A 5,326-nucleotide genomic window follows, 5' to 3' on the forward strand; every position below is an offset into this window, starting at 1 on the left:
TGGCGCACGCCTATAATCCCAGCTACTCAGGAAGTTGAGGCAGGAGAATAGCTTGAACCCGGGAGGCGGAGATTGCAGTGAGCAGAGATGGCACCACTGCACTCCACCCTGGGTGACAGAGCAAGACTCCATCTCAAAAAAAAAAAAAAAGAAAAAGAAAAAACCCTGCTCAGAAGGCAGCACGTGTGAAAGTATGTGGTTGCCTGGTGGAAACCACAAAATACCAAATGGAATGGGTTACACAAGGAGGGCACCAGGTCTAATGAATAAGGGGGAAAGGTATAACATATGATGGCTTCCCTAACCTCTAGCCCTCTAGTTCCACATTCCTGTCCCAGTAAAGTTCTAACACAGTCTCTTCATAGTTCAACCTGTATTGTAGGCTTTGGAATATGCCTCAGGGCGTGTGTGTTCCCATGCATCTTAGTCATTTTGTGCAGTTGTAACAGAATACCACAGACTGGGTAATTTATAATGAACATACATTTATTGGTTCACGGTTCAGAAGCCCAGTGTCAAGGGGCCAGCATCTTGTGAGGACTTTCTTGCTGCGTCATAACATGGCAGAAGGTGTCACATGGTGGAAGGACAAAAAGAGAGAGCAAGGGAGGGGCAAGCCCACTCCCACAATAACAAACCCACTCCCGTAATAACAAACCTACTCCCTTGATAACAACATTAGTCCATTCTTGAGGTGGGGCCCTTGTGATCTAAACAGCTCTTAGAGGTGCCACCTCCCAATACCATTACAATGCCAATTAAATTTCAACATGAGCTTTGGATGGGGACGAACATTCAAACCACAGCACTGTGTGTACTTTAGTATCTTTCCTTAAAGTCAGTTGTGGTTTTGGCTGTCTGTGAATAACCAGATTGTAAGCCTCTCAAAGGCAGGGATGAAACAGAAGCCCACTGTTCATGGCCTGTCCTGGAACACTGGAGGAACTCCAGCTTTTCTGCTACCTGGGTCTGAATTAAGGACGTCCCAAATTTAAGAACTTGGTTTACTACATCACAAGGGCATTGCCCTTGCTTTACTTTGTTCCTGACACCATTCCCTTCATTCTGCCAGGCAACCACCTCACTCTCCATCTACAGTTATTTGCTTACCTTATCCCTCACATCCAATATCTTCTGGTGTCCTTAGGCAATGTCTGCATCTTTCTTCTTTGACTCAGCACTCTCAGAAAACCATTCTTTGGAGCACATGCTTAACCTGGCTCTAGGATCTCTGCACTTTCCCTGCAAACAGGCCCTGCCCGACGTGTCCCAGAAAGAGATCTGGTCATTTAGTGTTTGTCTATCCCCTCCCTCTGGCCCGTGAATTCCACATTTCTCACAATCTTACCTTCATATCTTCCATTCTGAAGATGAGTGAAAAGTTGTGGGTTGAAACAGTTCCAATTGTGATTAGAATGTATGTGGTCATTAGCAAACAAAATATAGTAAAATATAACTCAAATGAATAAGTAAAAGCAGTTCACTTTCTGTGGCTCTTCAGCTTTTTGGTTACAGTTGCCTCTTTTTGCATAGAATTAGAACTAGTTTGCTGTGTTTACAGAAAAGGCTTTGCTTTGCTTTGCCAAGCAAATTGGCAGAGAAAATGTTCTTGCAATAAAAGGACACAACATTCTAATATCCTTTCCTAGTTCTGCCCTATAAAATGCAGTCTCCATTGCATTCCCAAGCATCAGGGAATTATAACTTCCCTCCATCACCACCAACACTGTTACAGACCAAAAAAGAAAAGCCAACATCTTTATTAACTCTTTGAATAAATTGTTATTGTGCACACATCAAGTGCTGGGAGCTGGGCTAGGCATTGTGAGAGTTACAGTCACATGGAAGCCATGCTCCCTGGCCCACAGCTACTCACAGTCTAGCTGGGGAGATAAGACATTGCTATCAGCCACTATCAGGCAGATGCCATAAATGCCGTGTACATGAGTGGTGGGATCTCAAATGCCGTAGGATTTCAGAGGAGGGGGAGAAGATGTCTGGCTTAACAGAGGAAGTTCGAGTCTAGTTGGCCTTTTGTTTTCTCAATAAATATTTATTGGGTGTCTCTGAGGACTGGACTGAGTTCCGTGCCAATTGCTAAGGAACACAAGAGTGGGCAAAACAGACATCGTTTGTGGTTCTGATGAGAACCTATAGGGGAAAAGATATTAACCAGATGATCATGCAATTTTATAATTATACCACCCGGTAAATTATCTGAAGGAAGTAGTGGGGCCTATGGGGGCCTGTGGGGTCAGGGAAGACTTCCTTATGGAAGGGATGTGGGAGCTAAGATCTGTAGATGAGTAGGAGTTAACCAGGCCACAAAAGAAAAGAAAAAAGAAGGGAAAGAGAGAGGGGAGTGAGCATTACAAAGGGAACAGCATGTCCAAAGTTCCTGAGGTAGGAGTAAGCATGGCAATTTAAACAATGAGAAATGCTCTGTGTGTGTGTGTGTGTGTGTGTGTGGAGCAAAAATGACAGGGAGGAGAGAAGACTGGAGCCAGACCACCGGGATCCAGTGGGCCCTGGTAAGGACTTGAGTCTTGATCCCAAGAGGAATGAGAATCTACTGAAGGGGTTTAATAAGAGGAGAAATGATCAGATTTGCATATTAAAAACATATCCTGGCCAGGCACAATGGCTCATGCCTGTAATACCAGCACTTTGGGAGGCCAAGGCAGGAGAAGCACTTGAGCCCAGGAGTTTGAGACCAGCCTGGGTCACATCATGACATCCTGTCTCTGCAATAAATAAATTAAATAAATAAACAAATAAGCTGAGCATGGTGGCACATGCCTGAGTCCCAGCAACTTCGGAGGCTGAGGCAGGAGGATCACTTGAACCCAAGAGCTTGAGGCTGCAGTGAGCCATGATCACACCACTGCACTCCAGCCTAGGCAACAGAGACCCTGTCTCTAAACTTAAAAAACAAACAAGCCAGGTGCAATGGCTGACGCCTGTAATCCCAGCACTTTGGGAGGCTGAGGTGGGCAGATTACAAGCTCAGGAGTTTGAGATCAGCCTGGCCAACATGGTAAAACCCCATCTCTACTAAAAATACAAAAATTAGCCAGGCATGGTGGCGCACACCTGTAATCCTAGCTACTCGGGAGGCTGAGGCAGGAGAATTACTTGAACCTGGGAGGTGGAGGTTGCAGTGAGCCGAGATCATGCTATTGCACTCCAGCCTGGGCAACAGAGCAAAACTCCATCTCAAAAAAAGAAAACCAGCCAAACAAACCAAAAAAAAACGAAAAAAAACAAAAACAAAAACAAAAAAAACCACAACCAAATAACCAAATAGGTCAGGCGTGTCAGCTCATGCCTGTAATCCCAGCATTTAGAGAGGCCAAAGCTGGCAGATCACTTGAGGTCAGGAGTTCAAGACCAGCCTGGGGAACATGATGAAACCCTGTCTCTACAAAAAATACAAAACTTAGCCGAGTATGGTGGTGTGCGCCTGTAGTATCAGCTACTCAGGAGGCTGAAGCGGGAAGATCACTTGAGCCCTGGAGGCTGAGGCTGAGGGTGCAGTGAGCCGCAATCACACCACTGCACTCCAGCCTAGGCGACAGAGCAAGACCCTATCTCAAAACAAAAAACAAAACAGAGACATTATTCTGGCCACAGTGTGGGGAATGATTGATTGTAGGGCTCTGGAGTTAGTTGCAAAAGATCAACTGTAGGCAGTTATATTGATCCAGGCAACAGATAATGGTGGGATTGGAGGAGAAAAGTGGATGTACGTGTCAGATACTTGAGAATAAAAAGCTGGTATCAATTCTTAGGAACAGATCGTGAGAGCGTGGAAGGTGTTTTCCTCAATCCCAGTGTTTCCTTCCTATGAAAGGAGTTTGTTTCAGCCCTTCTTCTTCCTCTTAAGAGTGAGCTGCCTCAGAAAGGAATTCTCTGCAGGTCCTCCTGGCGTTGACAGAGCTGGGAGTGCTGCCTAGGAGTGGGTGGGTGAGTGGATCTCTGTCTTCTATTGTAGTTTGGATGCAGGTCCATTTGGCCCTCACACTGGATTAAGTTCTCAACACTTCTCTGTCGGTAAAGCTAATATCTTGGCCACCATATTTACTCTTTGGTTTATTTCTCTAACACTGGGCAGAGAGGAGAGAGACACTATTTATTAGAGAGTACTTTCTTTTTTTTTTTTTTAGAGTCTTGCTCTGTCACCCAGGCTGGAGCGCAGTGGCACGATCTCGGCTCACTGCAACCTCTGCCTCCTGGATTCAAGCAGTTCTCCTACCTCAGCCTCCTGAGTCACTGGGACTATAGGTGCACACCACCAGGCCCAGCTAATTTTTGTATTTTTAGTGGAGATGGTGGTTTCACCATGTTGACCGGGCTGGTCTCAAACTCTTGACCTCAAGTGATCCGCTCACCTAGGCTTCCCAAAGTGCTGGGATTACAGGCGTGAGCCATCGTGGCTGGCCCTGGAGACTACTCTTGAGACTCCAAATAGACTGGATATGGGTGATGGGGCTTGATGGATGGATAAGATTTTTTTTTTAAGTTTTAATAAGGATTTCATTGAAGAATATTCTTAGGAAGCCAACAACTTTTGAACTGTCATTTTTTAAAAGTTATGTTTTTTCATGCTGTGTAATAAAGGTAACGTGTAAGAGGCTATGAGTTACAAGCTTCTTCCTACTGGAATTCTCTGGGAGAGCACAGTATAGTAATTTCTGCAACGCTGAAATGATTTGTTTTAAGTTTCTTCTCTGCTTCTCTTCAAAAAGTGATGAATAATAACAGAAGACAGCATTAAAAAGCCATTCTTTCCCATCATTCTGTAGTATTGGAGCCAGTATTTTTACCATCACAGTCTACTATTTTTGCTTCATCCACTTTAATAAGTTCTGTCACCTCTCTGAATTCAACATCATTCAATACAAAAGTCCACAGATTATCACAGAATCTGTACATATTTAGAAAGCTCCTGAAATTGACTCTGTTCCTAACCCTCTGAGCCAATGCTGAATTTATAGCCTTATCAAACTGAAGTAGAACTTGTAGGTGGTCTGTTGAGACTGTATGAGCTCATCTAGGCTCACCTGAAGACTGTTTCCCAAAGCAGTATTTCTGTATAACTGATATACCATGGCTTAAGAAAGATTGCTCAAACTGCCTTTCTTTTTCTTTTTAGCTTTTTTGTTTGTTTGCTTGTTTGTTTGTTTGTTTTTGAGACAGAGTCTTGCTCTGTCGTCAACGCTTGAGGGCAGTGGCATGATCTCGGCCCACTGCAGCCTCTGCCTCCCAGGTTCAAGCAATTCTCCTGCCTCAGCCTCCAGAGTAACTGGGATTAAAGGCATGTACT

The 5,326-nt window shown here is 44.5% G+C and overlaps 1 pseudogene; it reads right to left on the bottom strand.

Annotated features, from left to right (window-relative positions):
- Positions 1 to 4,794: 4,794 nt before the first annotated feature.
- On the bottom strand, positions 4,795 to 5,111 carry LOC100434787 (transcription initiation factor IIA subunit 2-like; annotated as a pseudogene).
- Between the last annotated feature and the right edge of the window lie 215 nt (positions 5,112 to 5,326).

This window comes from Pongo abelii, chromosome 7, assembly GCF_028885655.2.
Source record: "Pongo abelii isolate AG06213 chromosome 7, NHGRI_mPonAbe1-v2.0_pri, whole genome shotgun sequence".
Classification (NCBI taxonomy): domain Eukaryota; kingdom Metazoa; phylum Chordata; class Mammalia; order Primates; family Hominidae; genus Pongo; species Pongo abelii.